Source organism: Diadema antillarum, unplaced genomic scaffold (genome assembly GCF_040938485.1).
Source record: "Diadema antillarum isolate AM-2024a unplaced genomic scaffold, OU_Dant_1.0 seq00000911_RagTag, whole genome shotgun sequence".
Taxonomy (NCBI): Eukaryota; Metazoa; Echinodermata; class Echinoidea; order Diadematoida; family Diadematidae; genus Diadema; species Diadema antillarum.
In genome coordinates this window covers 49,810-71,644 of record NW_027271767.1, presented here as the reverse complement: position 1 = coordinate 71,644, position 21,835 = coordinate 49,810, and the positions used below count along the sequence as shown (strand labels likewise).

Below are 21,835 nucleotides of genomic sequence, written 5' to 3'. Positions count from 1 at the left end.
TTGATGTCTTTTGAAGACCAACATATTGGTAATGGAAGAGATCTTGTACAGCACTGCAGATTATTTCACATTCACAACCACAACCACATGTGCCCCAACCACATGGCTATTTCATAAAAGCATACTGTATAAGCTTTTATTTTCGCATACAGATATTTTTTTTGCGAATGAGGAGCTCACAGATTTATTTCGTGAGATGCCATTTTTGCAAGTTGTTCAAATCGCAATTCGCAATCTAACTGCAATTCACGAAATTTGTGAAAATTAAACCCTTGCAAAAAAAAAAAACAGCTTTAATATACATTAAACCTTCACCAAGATCTTGGGGTCACTGATGCTATAGAACTTGGTGCACATCCTTTATAAAAAGTCCTGGATCTGGATCATGGTTCAGATTACCACAAAAAAAAAAAAAAAAAAAAATGATTATCTCCAAAAACAAATCACCTGAACCTTTTACCAGGATGAACTTATCCTCCAAATTTCATGAAAGTCCTATCATAACTTTTGAGTAACTAAAGTGAACAGATGAATGAATAAACAAATGGCAGCAAAAAACATTTCCTTCTTGGTAGAGGTATTAACAGCAACCTACTCCCTTCAAGGTTCAGTATGAATAATGGGCACAACAAGTTTTTTTTTTTTGTATGTCTTTTCATATGTCCTTACATTGAGAAATATAATATAAATCTACACAGAGTATCAAAAAAATTGATTACATTTCATTGTTTCATACCACTGAATTTGATAGAGTTCCAATCACAATTTCCTCTGATTACATCATTGTGAAATAAGATATGTGATGCTTGTTCTTGATCATGAACTGGCAAAGGTTTATGGAATATACTGCACTGTGAAGTGTAGCATCTTTAAAAAAAAAAAAAAAAAATGTGCTGGAAATGGTTTCTGGGTCCTTGGAAGTGTCACATTCAGCATTAATGTGTTACCAAATGTTGAATATAGAGAATAATAAAACGAAGTTGAGATTACATTCTTCCAGTCTTTGTTGATATCAAATACATTCATATTTTCTACCTTTACAAAAGTGATGACATGAGAGTAACAATATCTCACTCTTCATATTTTGCAGGCGAGATGTTCCACGTAGAATGCAATCAGTATAAACTTGCCCACATGGCAATAAACCACAGCTGCCTCTGCACCATCAATCCACTTTTCCATGATTAGATCTGTTGACTTTGCTCATTGGTCATGAAACCTGCCTATTTTCCTACCTTGTGTGAGATAGGAGACTCTAAAATGTTTTAGCCAGCCACGAAATTGTCTTTTTAGGTCTTGGTTAGCAGCCTCTCCTTCTCTTTGGCAATAAGACATTAAACCTCCTCTCTTTTCTGCTGCACTTACAATTGGAACATTTGTTTTCCTTTTCTGTATGACTTCCATGCTGCTTGGATGTTCCACTCTGAAAAGTTGAAAATATAGTAGCTTTACATCATACCACTACTACTTAAGGATAATAATTTGAATTATCCCTTTATCTTGAACCCAGGTGTAAACTGTGCCCATACTGATATGTGCTACATGTACCAATGTACATTTTTCTCTTAAATACATGTATTTTTGTCTTCACTGAAGAATACTCTAGTATTCATGAGCCATGATGGATCTTTAAATTGTGAGATGGTACTTGCAAGCCAGAAATTGGTCAATTAGTCCTGGGCAGCTAGGACTCTTGCAGAATAAGACAGGGAAAAGTCCAACACTGAGAAACATCAGTGTCTGTAGTCTTACTCTCTCTCCTCTCTGCAGTACGGAGAATGGAGCAATTAGGAGCCCCATTTCTCTCATCATTAGCCCCTTTCATTGGCAGTATTGCTGTAAATGTGTTCCTAGAATCCCTGCTTTTGGCTGTGCTTTTGGCTGGTTGGGTATTACAGCATATGGTATCATTATCATAATTTTATATCTGCAGGGTTTTATGGTCATAGCTGCTGCTTAAACTTTCAAACTTTATAAAGTGTGGAGGCAGAACTTAGGGGGGAATATGGCAAATGTCTTTTTGCAAAGCTGAATGTGATGGCTGTTGCCATTTGAACATTTCATGGACCTTTCCAGTGGCTTATAAGAGCAGCCATCCATACATGAATGTAACCAAGGCAGGATGATGGGTATGAGATGAGAGATACAGGGTTGTAAATCTTTGACCTGTACAAAATTATGTGTTGAAAGATAATAAATACACAAATTATGTTCATGACATCATAAAATCTGTGATATGTGCATATGAAGTCTTCTGTGGAGTGTTTCACATTAGAGAGGAGAATTGGAGAAGAGATATTGTGGTTGTGTGCATGTTGGTTAGAATGAAGCACTGATATTACAGAATACAGTAGTTCAATTACTTTTATCAAAACAGACATTACTATGTGGTCCATTTGAAACATAATCATAACATTACTTGGGCAAAGAAAGACTATATCACACATTACATACAAGCAGAAAAAAGAAGGATGAGAAAGAAGTACAGTATCTTTTCATCAGGCCCTTTTCAAGGTGCGCAGAACACACAGTACACATTTTTGCTTCTTAAAGCAAACCAAAACCCAAATATAAGTGTAGATTGAGTGAAAGCAGCAATATTAGTTGAAGAGTTTGTTCGCAAAAACCGATAAGTCCATTATTAAAGATTTTGAAGTACGGTCTCTGTCATAAAGTACAAAATAATACCTTTTAAATGATATATTGGTCACTACATATAAAGGTACATTTTTGAAGTTATGATCAAAAGAAGCAAAACTTTCTTATTATTCTCTTTATTTTTCTTGACTTTTAATCGCAAATATCTCCATTTGGCAAATATGGACTTATCGGTTTTTGCGGACAAAATCTTCAGTTGAACTCATCAGTGAAAGTTTGAAGAAAATTGGACATTCCGTTCAAAAGTTATGAATTTTTAAAGTTTCGGTGCCATCATTGCTGGACAAGGAGACTATTACAGTTCATGACATCATTATGGACAAGAATGTATAGAAAATATAAAGAAAATTCAACATATTTTCACTTTTCTATCATTATGAAAGAGCACTTTGCTTACCTCTTTCAGAAAGCAGAGGGAATAATATTACCCTTAACATGTGTCGATAGCATGTCGATGGAATGCATACTTCCATGAAAAATTAAATTAAGTGGAATTCTCCATAATATTATCTTTATAGGCCCCTATTGTTGTCCACAACATTTGATGTCATCAACTGTAGTAGTCCTCTTATCCAGCAGTGACTGCACTGAAACTTTAAAAATTCATAACTTTTGAACTTACTGTTCGATTTGCCTCAAATTTTGAATGATATATTCTACTAATAATGCTACTTTCACTCAATTCAAATTTATATTTGGGTTTTGGTTTCCTAGAAGCAAACATAAGAAAACCCATAACCGGTATATATGACTTCCCCTCAGTGTTCTACCCCAAGATTGTTCCCACTGAAGGGTGGGGGCCAGGAGCATTGACAGTAATTGAATACACTACAATTAACTCCCCCCCCCCCCCCCACACACACACATACACACGCATGCTATAAACATTGTGTGATGGCCCCTATCTTTGTTATTTTTCTACCCTCTCTTTATCTTCCTCCATGCCGCTTTCATTCCTTATTCCTCCCGCTCTCTCTCTCTCTCTCTCTCTCTCTCTCTCTCTATCTATCTCTCTCTCTTTTTTCTTTTTCTTTTTTGGGTGGGGGGATTGGCTAATGCCGGGATGAAAGTTGGAGTTAGGTGACTGTATATTATAAAAGAATTTGAACTGCAAACTGAATAAAAGAGTGGACCCAAATGTAACTTGGTAAAAGCAAACGTTGGCTAAAAATCACATGGCATATTAAAAACACTGTGCATTAAGTTGATTCCCCCCCCCCCCCCCCCTTTCACTACAGTTGTTATTACAAAGTACATTTCCATAATTATATATCTATGTGATGTATATTCTGGATATTGATCAAGCAAGAAATGTGATGATTACGAAAAATCACTAGTTTCCCGCACTGAAGGCTAATGATCATTGATTTGCATCTTGTGGTTTATCTGATGCAGTCTTCTCAGCGGATCTACCGCTAGAAGCACAAAACATTTTTACAATCATCTGTTTTTTTGGTGCATTGTAAGAAAGGAACAGAATTTGTGCAACTGTATAATACCTTTTTTTTTTTCTTCTTTTTTACTTTGTTTGATGATGAATTTGAGTTCCATCGAAGTTACGACAGGGTTTTCTTTTGTTTGTCACGACAAAATCATCAGTACACCTGCTATGTAGTAGGGATTATGCGAGTGATTATTGTAGAGCGCCAGCTTGGAGGTCACACTTGAGAAACATTTGGGAGCAGTCGACTAGTCGCCTTTCGTTTTCGTTTGCGGGATACCGCACGGGTGATTGGACAAATTCCTATCACATGACACAGCACCTTGCACGGGAACATGGCGGCGCCGTGAGGGGCTGAGTGATCGGAGGCTCTATCATCACCGGCGAACGAACGATTTTTGAATTTGATTTCTGACATATGCGTGATTAACTGGAATATACGCCATCAAGATGACAGGCTGGGTTCCGACTCAAGAAGCCAAATATGCTGTTGGTAAGGGGATTATGCTCTATTTGATATGGACGTCTGACGTTAAATCGCGGTACTCTTCACTAAACTTAGGGGGTCTGTAAAAATTATTACTGCTCCAGCTCTCCGCTGTACATGGATCTTTGTTGTTCCAGACAGCCGGGACTGTCGGCTGCCGCGCGCCTCAGTGCTTGTCGAAGTCAACATTCATTATTAGGAATAGGGCCTATTCGTACTGCTGCTGCGAGGTGCGATGGACGGTGACGACTTTTTGTCAAACTGTAAATTACAGTAATGTGAGACCTATAGCGAGCCGATGAGATTTCTCTTCCTTCCCCATGACTCTGATGCACGATTGGCTTCCGCACGATTTCTGGATACTAGATAGTGATACTGGGCTACTTGACGATGAATATTGAGAAACTTTCAGGGAACATCACACCTCCCACCCATAGACCCAGTGATTAATAATGCCATGTCAACTCGCCTCAATGCCCATTCAATATTTTCAATGCGCATTAGTTCACTTCCACTTGTACATTTACGGTAGACCTCTAACTGTTACAAGTTGTAGAATACTAACGTTTAACAACTAGCAATAAATGGCACTGTGTTGCTTGAAGGTTAGGTAGGACTTGCTAACAATGATTAGAATGGCAATGGCAATGCATAGAATTCTAGGGGTAAATTACAGAATACCGGCAGCCAATCACGGAGAGCGCAAATCGCTCTGAAAAGAGCGTAATTACGCTTGCCGATAGCAACCATCTGAAATATTAATCCGGTCTGCGATACGGTCCGTGATTCGGCTGTCGACGATTGCATTTGTTTGGAAACGTGTGTTTTCTTTGATCTGTGCGGTGAGAAGTGTGGTATCTTACGTTGTTCTCAGGGGTTTCGGGGGTGTCCCCCGAATAATGTAGTTCTAGATCCTGACGATGCTAGTCTAGACTAGCCGTTAAAATTTACCCGAATTTACGATGAATACTCACGTTTTTAGGAGTTGAGGATAGTCCGTATCCTAGAAATCGATAGCAATTTAGGTGAGACTAGAAAACAATCACTTATCTAATTGCTGGTGCTAGCTTACACAGTTACAGTAGAGCTTACGCACTGTGTGGGTGCTCTTGACAGCCCACCATGTTGACTCTATGCAGTCGTACAACAGTACCTACACACAACAGCTTATGATGCGTATGTGTGCAGTGGTAGCGCGTATTGAGTCTGCAGAACGCGCGCATGTTTACTAGTACAGTGTACAATACGTATAGCAGTTGAGTGCGCACATGTCTCTTGACAATACGCGTATACGCGCTGCCTTGCCAAACTAGTGTGTAGTGTGATTGATCGTGAATGACTTGTGCGATTGTGTCGAAGAGTGAAAGGAAGAAGAGCTGCTAGCTGTGATGACGTCATCACCTTTAAAATAGTTCCGTCAAAATCGGCTCGATTTTCGTTATCGACGATTTACTCGAGTTATCTTGATTTAGAGCAGTTTTCCTCTGAAACCACTCAATTTTCATAAAAATTGTGTGGTCAAACTACTTTTTGACGGCCGTTCCGTTCCCGGGCTTTTTGGGGGCCCAAGACGACGGGAAAGACGAATTTCTGCCCTCCGGGCTGAAATTCATCTCTAAGGGAGAGCCGCCGGAGGCGGGGCCGAAGGCCCCGCCTCTGGCGGCTCTTATACGCACCAATATGCTAATTTATATGACGCAAAACCGGTATTCTGTAATTTCCCCAATTCTAGAGTACTAGACCCTCAGGGATGCCAAGTTCAAAAAATTTTTATGAGTGAGATTTTCATGACTCGGCATCTCGGCGAGCGAATGTGCGCGCGAGCGAGGGTGTGGGAGGGGTTTTTCCCCCTGTGGCCTCCCACGGTAGGGAGCTTTTTCAATTCTTAGCTCTTAATGGTGCGATCAGGTGCATACTTAAGTGACTATTGTTTACTTATTTTGAAAGACAAAAGGAAAATATACCTTCAATTGCAACTATCACTCTAATCCTTTGAGATATGCTCCCTATTATAGGCCCAAGTTGCAGACTTCGCCCGATGCGTGAGAAAAATGGGTGCCATGCGTGAGATCGTGAGACGGCCCCTAAATGCTTGAGTCTCATGCAGAATGCGTGAGACTTGGTAGCTCTGGACCCTATGATTGTCACTACAGACACTTAGTATTATATCAGTGAGTCGAAATTGTATTGTGGTTGGTGCTGTATTATTCTTTGTCACACCTTCCTTACGATTCTTCACTTAATAGGTAGACGTCTATAAACGTTAATCTTAGAATCTTCTTTATTTAGTTTGTGCAGTATTGAAAGGCACACTACTCCCACTGTACCAGGAAGCTGCTATTGTGAGTATTTATTATTAATATCCCACCATACCAATTACCATAACGTGAAACACAATACCTCTTTCATATTGGCAAAAAACATGGCACGTCCTCCGGAGGACGTGCTGTGTTCATGCCAGACCACTGTCAATATGAAAGCTCGACTGGGCGTGAACACAGCATGAACAGTGGATGAACACGGCGTGAAGTTCGTGCTAGACTGTCTAGCACAAACACGGCACGTCCTCCAGAGGACGTGCCGTGTTTGTGCTAGATGCTGCCAAAATGAATGGACACGGCATACAACCGGAACCGGAAATCTCAGATTTAAACACAACTGCGAGCGCGCGCTAGGATTTATACAGTTACACGTGTGCTTTGTCAACATACAATGATCGTTTATTTATCGTATATTATATGCCATGGCAAATTGTTTGCTGACTTACAGAGATATCAAATTTGTAAGAACAACAAATGATTGAATAATGCCAAAAAAAATACAAAAAATAATATTACCAAAATAATACCATAATAATATCAAAAAACTACAAAATAATATATTTATGTTTTATTAAATGTCTAAACAATTTTTACACTCATTTCATGTGTAAAATTGCAAAGTGATTAGGTGCGCCTGCTTAGAATTGAGTCAGTCTGCGCTAGTAATTGACATGATTACTGACAACTGCCATCAATGGCTATACATACACTGTACTGATTGCTGTCAGCTGTAAAATGTGTATTCAATGCATTTGGAAAAATTTGTGGATTCGGCATTATAGTGGACTGCCAGACTGTCGCTTTCATGAAAAAAGGTGCGGGAAGCTGGCCGCAAGTAATCACGGAACCGTGTCCCCAGCAGGTTGCTATGGAAACGTGTGCCGAGTTCGTGCCGTGTTCGAGATCAATATGAAAGGGTACCACGGGCTGTACCTCGTGTTTACATAAGGATTTGGGAGGCCAGTCACGCCGTGTTCATCCCAGACTCAAGTCTGGCGTGACATCCGAGGATGCCAGTATGAAAAGGGTATTAGACTTGGATCGATACACCCTCCTTCAATGCCAAAAAGCACACTTCAATAGCTTTCTCCCAAGAACTATGAAAGACTGGAATGGCCTACCCCCAAAACCAAAAACATAACCACTTCTCTAGCTTTCAAAATACAACTAAAAAAAGACCGTAAGTTCAATGCATAATAGAATTGCATGTTGCACATCAATGCATAAACTCTGGATGATAAAAGACAAGTACTATGACCAGCGATGTCCGGATTTCATTCATTCAGAGATCCCTTCATTTCTTCAGAGAAGAAAGAGTTAGAATCTATATATCTACATGAATGTGACCATTGTACTGATGGCATCCATGCCCCCCCCCCCCCCCCCAAAAAAAAAAAGAACAAAGAACAAAAGAAAGGAAGAAAATAAGAATATAGATTATTTTCAGCACAAATCATGAGTAGTATGGACGATGGGAATTTTGAGTCAGATTACTCAAGCCAGGAATTCACTAGGGATTAAGTACTAGTAAGTTACCCTAGTGTCTAACTGTAGTAGAGTGTTCTATCTGTAAAACTTGTTTGGGACAAGTTTAGTGAAAAGGAATGGGACTGCTCCTGATAGTTGTGTTTGAATATTATTCTACATTGACGGTGCCATCATAAACTGCCAGAGATCTCGGCATTCAACGACTTGATGGGTTTGAGGGAGCACATTTGTAAGATGTGCAGGGCTGCTGCTTCTGGTGTATATAATTTAGATAAAAGGATGGGAAAATACGGAAATACCTTGACCAGAGCTCCACTGAACAACCTCTTAATCCTCTGGTAATGTCTCGGTGCGATTATTGCAATATTTTGATCATCACTTTGCTTGCATGTCATCTGGCTCTGCTTCAGCACATACAGAACCCTGATGCCTGTCTCATCACTTCTGTGATCACATCACTTCTGTCATCTGCACTCTACACTGGCTGTTAATCCCCCAAATGAATTAGATTTAAGATCCGTCTCCTCACCTACAGCTATAACTGTGTTATATCATACTTTAAAATTGGACTCTTTTTGGATACTGAAAGTATGACATATACTTATAGTGTAGAGAAAGAAGCCAGATTGTGCACCAAAATATTTCTTATGAAAACATATCATTTTAAGATTTTAGGTCTGCAAATACTGTATGTACTTTGCAATAGACATTAAATTAGAAATTAGTGACTATTCAGGCGTCCACAGGAATGCATGTTACAGCTGAATTCTTCATTATCAATTCAACCTTTAGTAGTTTTTACTGCATCCTGAAATTTAGCTTTTAAAATCAACTTATGAAGGCACAATGTACATTGTAGATCTATATCCAAAACATGCAGAGTAAGACATCAAAATTGAAATTCTGGAGATACTGCATGGCAACTTTTGGTTTGATGTCTAAACCCCAGGCTTTGTACAACAGACACATGTTTTATAGTGATGTAACAGACATTGAATGCATGCTGAATAAAGATTACTGTTTATTTTTAGTCTGAATTGTCCAAACCTTCAGAGGCAATCTCATCCGGCCATACAGAGCTTCCAAAAAGAGCTTGGAAATATTATTGTTTTCATAGCAAATTAATATTTCAGAAATATACAGTTCCATTCACCGTGACTGTAAAAGTACACATTTTGATGTTTAAAACATGATGCAGCACACAGCTCTGGAAATACACTTAAGCAGAGAGACAAAGGAAATTCATGGGCAGGAAAAACAGTTCAGCTAAATTCATGAAATTGTAATTCTATCGGATGTCTTCACTTAGAGAATTCATGTGAGAATTTCATGGCCATTCATTACCCCCAAATGTTCAATCCTCTACGTCTAGAAAAACTTTTAAAGTTTGATGTAACACATAATACATCAAATATCATTTCACAAACTGTAGACTGTCGTAAGTTATTGCCTTTATTTGCTTGCAGGTGTCAACTTGTTTGCACCTCGTGGTCTGCTTCCATGTAATACTATCCATGATGTAATGTCTGAGATACACATGAGTACTTTAGTATCGGGGAGGTGGGACTTCCCACCTCCCTGGTAGTATGCTGTGATATATACCAGTATTCAAGTCACCTACAATGTATGGTAGCACTGAACCCACAACACCCAAATTGAATATTATTTTTGGATATTGTTGTGCTATTGATAACTTAAATCTTGCTAATTTTTTAGAGAATACTGTATACACCATATATTTAGCGAGTCTAAATTTTCGCAAATCGGGACTTCCCGACGATTTCACAAGTGGTTAAATTCGCAATCGTGGAGTATACGGCACTGTCCAGAGAAATGCATATGTGTGCATCACATTCATATCGGGATCAGAGTCATTATTTTTGCGTGTCTTTAAAGGGGATGGCTAGTAACTGATCAGTGGGAATCAGTGGGAATGCCGGGGGATGATTGTTCCAATCCTTGTGGGATTCATTTAAGAGTACATTATATATCTATTGTTGTGTGAAAATTGTTTGCTTCAGAATGGTTTCATATTCAAGTAATATGAGACCATTCTGAAGCAAACAATTTTCACTCAACAATAGATATATAATGTACTCTTAAATGAATCTCACAAGGATTGGAACGATCATCCCCCAGCATTCCCCCTGATTCCCACTGATCAGTTACTAGCTATCCCCTTTAATGAGTTATTAAGAGGCTTGTTCAGGAACCCTAGTTTAAAGTCAACAAGATATCTTTTTCTAGGATAATGACTCTCTTCTATTACTGTGTGTCTTTGGTGTTGAGAAAATGACATGCCTCAGAGTGTATTGTTTTCATGCAAAAGAAGAATTGTTTTCAGAGGAAAATGTATTATATAAAACTTGACTGCCACTTTCAGTTTCTAGACAGTAGTGATGATACATCAGGTGTTAACGACTGATGCAGCTACATTGTATCCTAGATTAAAAGTATGATACGTGACATTTGAAAATGAAGATCTAGCCAACTATTCACTTCCAACCGCCAAAATATACTTGAAATGACACTTTGTTCTAACAATACATGACAAAATCTTACTTTGTTGAGTCAAAGCTGATTCAAATGTGCTGGTCTACTTCAAAGATGAGAAATTCCATCTCGGCTTCTCCCCATTTCCTTTAAAATTGCAAAGGAGGGAGAAGTACTGTTATGACAAATTTAGGATTACAAGCAGAAATATGAAGACAAACAAAGAAGAATTTTGTGATTTTGCCCACTGAGAGTAAAGCCAAAGCATCTGTCATCTGTCATACATTGTAGCTCCTTGGTACTATTAACACCTTTTGGAAATTGATAGCAGGAACCATTCATTAAGCACTCACTGAACTTTGGTAGGTGCGACAAATGCGCCATATCCGCTGTCTGTCAGCACGCTGGGCAGAGGGGGACTACTTGGCAAGAGTTCTGCTCAGAGTACTCTAGTAACCTTTTACCTTGATAGACGATTTGCTGAAGATGTTTATAATGTAGGAGAGTACCAGAGATTCAAAATAGCAGTGAGTGGTGATCGGCCAAGTTCCTGTGCTTGGATATTGTTTATGCCATGGTTGCCATAGCAACGGATGCTCTGTTCCTGATCGTTCCCTAGATTTGGGGATGATTCATATCTACACGGCAGATGCTCTGCCCTGCCCTGGAGCCAGTCAAGCAGAGAAGCAATGTAATTGGCAAAATTGACATCATTAATGATCTTAATCTTGAATAGTGTCATTTCTTTTCATGCGAAGAAACCCCCCCCCCCTTTTTTTTTCTTCCTTTTTACCATGTACACATCACATGGAGTACAGTGTGGAATAGAGTATTACAAATGTACAATGAATAAGCAGAAATTAACATGAAGGGAAATTGAATATATTGGTGTTACACATCATTGCTAGATTTTCTTGCATTCTTTGTGAATAGCAGTATATGTCACTGGTTGCAAAATTGATCATGGTGCATTTCAGTATGTACACTGTAATGTATAAACCACATCAAAAGATGTAGACACCATTTCCCTACATGTAGTTATGGTACAAAACTGCCATTCTTAAAGGGAACACAAACCCAAAGAGCAATATGGATTGAGTGAAAGCAGCAACATTAGTAGAACACATCAGTAAAAGTTTGAGGAAAATCGGACAAACGATGCAAAAGTTATGCATTTTTTAAAGGACAAGTTCGCCTTCATAGACATGCGGTTTGAGTGAATATGCCACAGCAATATTAGTAGAGCACATTATTGAGAGTTTGAGGAAAATTGGACAATCCGATCAAAAGTTATAATTTTTGAAGTTTCTGCTCACTCCAGGCTGGATGAGAAGACTACTATAGCTTGTGATGTCACATAAGTACAACAATATAAAGAAAGAATAAAGAAAATTCAACATATTTTCACTTTTCTCGCATAACAAAAGAACACTTGACTTCTCTCTTTCAGAAGGCAGGGGGAATAATATTACCCTTAACATATGTCAGTAACAAGTCGAAGAAATATGCACTTTATTCAAAAAGTAAAGTTTTGTAAAATTCTCTTATTATTTTCTTTATATGGTTGTACGCATACATGTAGGACATCATACACTGTAGTAATCTTCTCATCCAGCAGTGACTACACAGATACTTTAAAAATTCATAACTTTTGAACGGATTGTCCGATTTCCCCCAAACTTTCACTGATGTGTTCTACTAATATTGCTGCATTCACTCAATCCACATGTATAAAAAAAGGTGGACTTGTCCTTTAAAGGGTGTGTACAGTTCTGGTCGAGGTGAGGATTTAGATTTTAACGTTTTGTGAGAATATTCAGAAACCACTCTATGAGATGCCAAAGAGCATGCGATTCCAAGGGGTATCAAAAGTTTATTCAATGAAAATCGGTTTTGAAATGGCTGAGATATCAAAAACAATGTGAAACAAAGAGATCCTAATAAAGTTGTGGCATGTCGCCTTTTATTATACCCCCGCCAAATGAAGTTTGAAGGGGGTATATAGGAATCAGCGGACGGTCGGGCGGTCGGTCGGGCGGGCGGTCGGTCGGGCGGTCGGTCGGGCGGGCGGTCGGGCGGTCGGTCCGTTGCAAATCTTGCGTCGCGAACTACTTCCTCAGTTTTCAACCGATTCCCATAAAACTTGGCACAGATGTGTGCCTTGGGTTGTAGATGTGCAAGACATATTTTTTGACAGTACCCAAAAGTACGTTGCCATGGTAACGGCATATTATGGGCAAAAATGGGTACAAATCTTGCGTCGCGAACTCCTCCCACAGTTTTTGATCAATTTTTATGAAATTAGGTACAGATGTTCATCTGAATATGTTAATGTGCAAGACACATATTTCCACAGTGGCAAAAAGTGCGTTGCCATGGTAACGGCATGTTATTGGTAAAATATAGGGCACAATGCTTCATGGCAAAACTGCTTCATCAGTGTTCTTCCAATTCTCATGGAATTCATATTGAATGTTTGTCTTAGGATATAGGTCAGCATGACACATTTCTTGACAGTGACAAAAAGTATGTTGCCATGGTATCAGCTCACATATTATGAGCCAAAATGATGGAAAATTTTGTGTTGCAAACTACTTCCTCAGTTTTTGCCCAATTTCCATGAAACCTGGTACAGATGTGTGCCTTTGGTTGTAGATGTGCAAGACGCATTTTTTGACAGTACCCGAAAGTACGTTGCCATGGTAACGGCATATTAATGGCAGAAGATCAAGGAAAGATCTTGCGGATTTAACTACTTCCTCAGTTTTTTGACCAAAGCTTATGAAATGTGGCACACACCTTGATCTTGGTGGGAAGATGTGGAAGACATATTTTTCGGACGTGTCGGAAGCTGCGTTGCCATGGTAACGGCATATAAATGGCAGAAGATCAAGGAAAGATCTTGCGGATTGAACTACTTCCTCTGTATTCGACTAAAGCTCATGAAATGTGGCACATAACATTGGTCTTGGTGGGAAGATGTGCAAGACATATTTTTTGGACGTGTCGGAAGCTGCGTTGCCATGGTAACGGCATATTAATGGCGGAAGATCAAGGAAAGATCATGTGGATTGAACTACCTCCTCAGTTTTTGACAAAAGCTTATGAAATGTGGCACACACAATAGTCTTGGTGGGAAGATGTGCAAGACATATTTTTCGGACGTGTCGGAAGCTGCGTTGCCATGGTAACGGCATTTAAATGGCAGAAGATCAAGGAAAGATCATTCCTTGGGTAAGACTGTCGTCACGGGGCGGGGGTATTAATCACCTTAAGTGATATTTCTAGTTATTATCACTTTTTTGGATATCTCAGCCATTTGAAAACCAATTTTCATCACATAAACGTTGAATCCTTCTTAAAATTACATGCTCTTTCATATTTCATAAGAGGTTTCTCATTATATCACTTCAGAATGTTCAAAACATGAATCCCCACCTCAACCAGTACTGTACAGTCCCTTTAAGTTTTGGTGTTGGAACCGCTGGATGAGGAGACTACTAGTGGTTATGATGAATGAGTGGACAACAATACAAAGAAAATATAAAGAAAATTCAACAAAAAATCACTTTTCTGGCATTATGAAAGAGCACTTGACTAACTGCTTTCAGAAAGCAGGGGGAATAATTGCTACCTTTCATGTCAGTATCAAGTTGATGGAATTTGTAATTTTCATGAAAAATGAATTTTTGTGGAATTTTCTTTATATTTTCTTTATATTGTTGTCCACTCATAGGTCATAACCTCAAGTGGTCTCCTCATCCAGTGGTTCCAACACCAAAACTTTAAAAATTCATAACTTTTGCATCGTTTGTCCGGTTTTCTTCAAACTTTCACTGATGTGTTCTACTAATGTTGCTTCTTTCACTCAATCCACATTCCTCTTTTGATTTGCATTCCCTTGTTTAGAGTATTACACCACTAGGCCAAGTAGAAAAAGAAAGTAGTTTCTCATCTTCACAAGCATCCAATCTGGGCTCTGCATCAATTTTGTTTACTAATTAATATTTGTCAAAAGGGCAATGAAAAAAAAAAACAAACTTGTGTTCCCTGTCCTTGTCCACATTGTATCATCCAGCATTGGGGTGAAGCAGCAGATAACAGAGTGAGCCACTCTGGACAGGTTTCCTGTAATATTTGCTGCCATGATGTTGTATTCCATAAAAGGCCTGTTTGTTTGTTTGTTTGTTTTTTCCTGAATTGTATTTTAATCAGTGCGATAGGACCTACAATTGTACAAAGTAGTAATGAGCACCTTCACTTGATTACAGTGTATGCACTGGAGTCCTTGGAATCAGTTTTTATGCATTAGCTGTGATGAGATCAGGCAAATCTGAGGCAAGTTTCTGGTTGATAAGATCAGTTTAAAGGTACACTTATATGCACAAAGTTTGACACGTTTTGTATAAGGTCAGCCTGCTGAGAGGCAAATTCAGCTCTTCAACACAAAAGCTTTGGCTGCAGAATGTGCTCAGGAATGTGCTGATACAATACTATGAATGAATAGGCCCTAGTTTTTTGTTTGTTACATTCCATAGTGAATCTGAACAGAATAAGCTTGCACACTCTATGCTTTGCATAGTGATAAAATGTCTTTCAGGATTCATTTATAACCCCCCCCCCCCCACCCCGTGACCTGTTTAGTGTGTATTGTAAGGTTGCAAGAGCATGAGTCATAGCGCTGACTGCAAAGAGATGACTAACTACAATAGTAATTTATGAGCATTGTAACCGGGGAAGGCAGCAAACAGAATTCACAACATTTTTCAAGCTCTGCCTGGGATGCATCTCTTTTGCAACCCACTCACTCCCAAGAGAACAAAAATAAAAGGGAAGAGAGAAAAAGGACAACATAACACCAAAAGTCTTCCTATTCTATAGACCAAATATAGAGAGTAGTGGCAAGAATTTGTGTTATGCTGCATGGTGATATGTACAGTAGCAAACTGGAAGGTCGGCATTAAAAGTCACAGCTATTATTCATATTCATTCAGATTCATCTTTATTGATCTATGATAGGAGTGAAGGACATAAAAGTTTTGCTTCCATGGACATTTGTACAATGATACAAACACGATTCACATCACAGTTACTCGTTTCCATGACGGTTACAGTGAACATTAAATGAATCAACTTAAGATGTCCCTACATGTATGACTGATATGCCTCCTGTGCATTGCATTATTCTCCTAACAAATTTACAGTACATGTACATCCTAACAACAACAACAATAACAGCAACAAACAAAACAAACGTATCTCTTCAATAAGGATTATATTTTCTTCATACTTGTGTAAGTCTATTGTGTAGCAAATGGCAGTACAATGTATATTGTGTATTTTGAAGTACAAGGTGAAACATGTACATGCACTTTCATGAATGGCTTCTAAAACCTTGTATTTATTAGTGCTCAGTCGAGTCAGGGAGGTGGGAAGAGAGTCTGGGTATACTAAACAGGATGGCATTTGTTTACACTGGATAGCTGAGATTGCTGGAGAAATGATTAGCATGTCAACACTTGATACCTTAGAGAATGTTCTTAGCCCAAGACCTACATGTACATGTACAATGTATGCCTTGCAGCTAGTGTGGTGCCTTGGGTAAGATTCTGCATACTTTTCACACTTTGATGCAAAAAAAAAGAAGAAAATTGATAATAATGATAATGATAATAATAACAATAATAATAATAATAATAATAAGAAGAAGACGAAGACGACGATGATGACGACGACTACTACTACTACTACTACTACTACTACTACTACTACTTATAATAATAATAATAATTTAATAATAGTAAGAAGAAGAAGAAGAATACAAAATTTGCCGTCTGACTTCATATTGGTATGCTCTGTGAATTGATGCATTATGGAATGTGTTTTAAAATGCAATTCATTGTTATTGTATTAAACACAGAGCTCTCAGAATGAATCTGTGACTCTCATCTCCTGAGGGATGTCTGGTGTACTGGTGTACATGTACATTTAGTTATCAGGTCATACTGTACCTGCCCAGAACCCATATTCATACATTGTAGGCTCATCATGTCCTGTTTGGTTGTGCACCCTGCTATTACCCTGAAAGCGTTCAGCGCTCTGTTTTAAACATACTGTATCCATGCATTGCAAATTGGATCCCATCTGAAAAAGAAGATCAGGAAGTGTCTTTCCTGCCACGCTGCCAGGGTGTTCCCATCTGGAATGTGATGTAATTTACCAGCGGAGGAAGTGGCTGGTGTACATGTATATCAAGTGCTGCAGCAGAGCCCAAGACTCTTCAGTCTTGTCTGCTTCCATATCAGTGCAAGTGTATGTCCATTCAACACAGACATGACCTTGCCCAATTTTCTGATTCCATGACAAGATTCCCCCTCATCAGATGCAAGTCAGTGATTGCAAACAGTCTCACATACAGGCCACAGATATTTACAGCATTGTTGATATGTAGGGTGTACATGCACACAGTCTGTAAATGTAAACAATTGCTATAAGATGTAAAATACAGGAGCTACAGTAGGTCTAGGTGCATCATACATTCAAATGAATGCTCATAACTCACTTATTCAATTAATCTTTACATGTATGTTTTTTCTCTCTTTTGCTATATTCTCAGTACATAAAATAATGTTTGTGTAGTATTCTGTATTTTTATTAAACTTTTCTGTTCTGTGTCATTGAACTTAGAAATGCTCATGTTAAGAACTATTTGAATGTTGTTGTTATAATCATAATGATGATGATAATAATGATAATAATAATGATAATAGAAATAGTATAATTATTGTTGTTATTATTTTTAGTATCAATGCCATGGGAAATTACCATATCTGGGATACAATTTTTGTGTGATAGCAGCTAAAAACAAATCAATTGGGCAAGTACTGTAATCATAGTGGTACCTACATTTGACAGTGTAAGATTATTTGTGCAGTCATAACTGTATCTGACGAGATAAAGAAATTGCATGATACAAATGGTACCTGTGTCAAGTTTGCAAGTTCTCTTAGTCTATTACCTGAGCACTAATATTGACACTTCTATTGTGCTGAGAGTAAAAAAATAAAAAATAAAAAATAAAAAAAATCTAAAGACATACAATGTACATTGTATAAAGACCCTCAGATGTGTACATGTATACCCATTGCATTTTCATCAAAGTAATTTAATAACCCCATGCAGAGAAAAATACTATGTATGTATCATTTCTGACAGTATGCATCTTTCAGTTAGAGCAAGTTGTGTGGACTTATGTATTTTGTACAGCTCATATGAATTTGTGAGTACACCATATGCCTGTCAGTTAAAATGCAATAAGCATGATGAAAGTCATGATGGGATTAAAGGTGGCAGAAAATTATAAACGGCACTAATAGTATCCTCTGCTTGCAGAGATTCTGAGGGATAAATATCAGCTGTCATACCTCTACAAACAATGAAAAATGGTACTTTGGTAACCCTGCCAGAGAATTCATGCATGCATGCATTTTTTTTTTTCATTTTAAAAGGTTTGCAAATCAAAACAACATTCATGTTGTATAAAACTTAAAAGGTACAGGTGTATGCCTGCAACTTGTATGACTCAGTCTCATGTCCGAAGTTTGATTACCGATATTAAATTAAATCTAATTTCATGCAATGGAAGTGGTTTATACAGATCATGTGGGCCATGCTTAAAATATTCATCCAGCGCTACCTCTCTGGGGTTTATAGTTGTGTTTGTAATGCTTTGAAAATGCTGTATACAGAGAAAGTCTTAGAGCAGATGCCCCCAGCGAAATAGTTGCTGGTACCTATTATGTGATCTTGTTTCACTTCTACCAAATGTGAAACTTGAAGAGAGTAACGATATTACTGAACCACTAAAATGCACAATTTTGTATTCACACACTGCTCACTGTGGGCTGTACTGCATATCTCCGGATCTTTGTTGGGACAATGAAAATTTGTCTGAATTGCTTGATTGTTATCATCTTTTTGTGTATGGAGAGTTGATTGTTTCTGGTTTTGGTTTCCTTGATAGCATCATGGCTTTAGTCACAAACAACGGTATGATTTTAATAAAGCATGTCACAAAGGGAAGAGTCTGCAAAGTCGTCCCTCACGCCTGACAACCCACAGTGTAGAAAAAGTGTTACGGTTTTCTGTATGTCTGAAACATATTACATTGGCAGGAACAAACCTCATCACAAATAAGTCCTGTCACATACTTATGAAATGAAAAGTTTTTGAAATTTATAGATTTTTGCCACTAATTCTTGTGTGTGGATATTGTGTGTGGATACGCAAGTGTACAATTTTTAACCCTCATGATAAGCATCGTGACATGAAAATAAGTCGAATTTGATTTGTGTAAAGCTCAAGATTATTGCCCTGTGTGGCGTGTGTGAACAGCATACTGCATAAAAGTCCATTGATTTTTTTTTTTTTAATGCATTTTATATTACAACTCAACACACTATCTTGTAGATCTACATACTCAGGTGCCCAGGAACACTCTCCAGTCTTTGTTAAGGCATGTGGTGTTTGAAGATTTAAAGCACTCATTTGCAGCCAAGTGATGGTGGAAAATACGGCTGTTTTCATGCAGATCGAGAAACATAATTGCAATGTTGAATTATGATTACAATTACGATTCAAATTATTGTCTGTATATACAATGGAGGAAGGCTTCCAAGATTCTGCAGTTGTGAATTTCAGAACGAGGAGGGAAGGCGTGGCTTCTTTACTGGGTTCCTAGCAATCACGCTTGAGAAATTGCACATGTTTTAGAGCATGCTTTGACTGCAGTGCGAGCATTTGAGGAGCATGGTTTTCTGTGGAAATAGTTGAAAGGTCTCATAAGGTCTGCTCCGCCAAAACACAAGTTTGAGGTCAATCCATACACTTGACTGTTGTTTTTTCCCATAATTCTGGAGAATTGTGTGGTGTAGATGTTCCTACACCTCTGTGTTTGTGTTGAAATGGCGATATTTTAATCATGGCTGTTTGGTGGAGGTCTGGTCTCTGAGATGGCTCCTCTAAAAATATACCTAAATGATGTGACAGTGGGTGACACAACATTTGCTCTTGTGACAGTTGCTATGGTCATATTTTCTCCAAGGATTAGGGTTAGGGTTAAAGGTCCTGTTTACCTTTGGGAGCAGTGATTTTAAAAATGTTCAAGATATCACATTTGATGCATATGTGTAGGTCTGTTGTATCACAAAACATCCTATCATATAAAATTTTTGCAATAAAGCCTGAAATATAAGGAGATATCAGTATTTTTCTCAATAAACCATAACTGTAGACGGTTTAGTCTGGAAACATTTCTAAATAACTATTGTTCACATTTTGTGTATTTAACAATACTTAACATCAATACGAATACAAGCAGGTTGTTTCTATCTCTAACTCACATTTTATAACTATTTTAAAGATAATATAAAGTTTTGGTACCTCAAAAGTTTCCCTGAATTTCCTTGTCTTAGTTGGTGTTTCAGGTTAAAGTACCTTTCATATAACTACACGTAACACTGTGAGACTTACTCGCCCCAAAGTGCTCTCATGTCTTAGTAATCATGCAATAATGGTTTTGTACCAGAGCCGCCGACGTTCGACGGCGAGGTAGTACACGTATTGTACGAAACCATTATTGCATGACAACTGCGACCAGCAGCGTGCAGCCCCATACAAAACACGTGTACGCATAGCTAACTGCGACCAGCAGCCCCATACGCATAGCGTAATGGGACTTCGCATTGTAGCATCCAGGATCATGACAGATGTAGTATCGCGGGTAAATATCAACCTAAAATCCAAAAATTTCTTCAATTTGAAGACTTACCAATTAAGTTGAAGTATTGAGAACAGGCTTCGGGCAACGTTTGGTTCTGCCAATAGTCCCTTTCTGTTCAAATTGATGACTGAATGTGACTCGGTCGAGAGGACCTTGGGAGAGCTACATACACTGAATACTACGGCCAGCGCATGGGCACACATCACATGCACACAAATTTCAAATCCATGAACGGATAAGATGTTTGTGTGCGCATGCGCTGGCCGTAGTATTAAGTGTATGTAGCTCTCCCAAGGTCCTCTCAGTCATCAATTCGAACAGAAAGGGACTATTGGCAGAACCAAACATTGCCCGAAGCCTGTTTTCAATACTTCAACTTAATTGGTAAGTCTTCAAATTGAAGAAATTTTTGGATTTTAAGTTGATATTTACCCGCGATACTAAATCTGTCATGATCCTGAATGCTACAATGCGAAGCTCCATTACGCTGTGCGTATGGGGCTGCTGGTCGCAGTTAATTGCATGATTACTGAGACATGAGAGCACTTTGGGGCGAGTAAGTCTCACAGTGTCAGTTATATGAAAGGTACTTTAACCTGAAACACAAAAATTCAGGGAAACTTTTGCGGTACCAAAACTTTATATTATCTTTAAAGCAGTAATGCTGGGTTTGTGTTTCATCTGTAAATGGCAAATTATGCCTTTAAGGTGGTGATAAGGTTTTCAGAGACTCCAACCCCAAGCACCTTCTGATCTGGAGATTCTCCCGCCTGAAACCCCTAGCAAACGGGAGACCCAAGTTTATGTGTGCGAAGCGCGAAGTTCCTAGGGTTATACTGTAGGTGCTCTCTGGTGCTATCTAAGGCTTATTTTTGCAATATACGATAGCAATAAGTAAGAAATCCTTTCCAACGGGAGACATTGAGCCAGGGCGGGAGAAATTAAATCTCAAACGGGAGAACGGGAGATTTTGCAAAAGTGGGTTTTCGGCGGGAGATCTCCCGTCGAAAACGGGAGAGTTGGAGTCTCTGGGTTTTAGGGTTAGTTTGATGCGAAGATTAGGATTAGGGTAAGGGTTATATTTGAGGGTAACATTTATGTTTGACTTTGATAGTGTGTAGATATTTCATGGGAGCAGTTGTCGGAGAAGTAAATGTCATGGAACT

At 38.5% G+C, this 21,835-nt stretch overlaps 1 long non-coding RNA gene across 1 annotated transcript in view; it reads left to right on the top strand.

The window, feature by feature from the left end:
- The first annotated feature begins 4,424 nt into the window (after positions 1-4,424).
- The window catches only part of LOC139741238 (uncharacterized), a 29,524-nt gene continuing 12,113 nt past the window's right edge, over positions 4,425-21,835 (top strand). Inside the window, exon 1 of the long non-coding RNA XR_011711610.1 lies at positions 4,425-4,592. This is a non-coding gene — a long non-coding RNA (uncharacterized lncRNA). The remainder of the gene's footprint in view (positions 4,593-21,835) is intronic.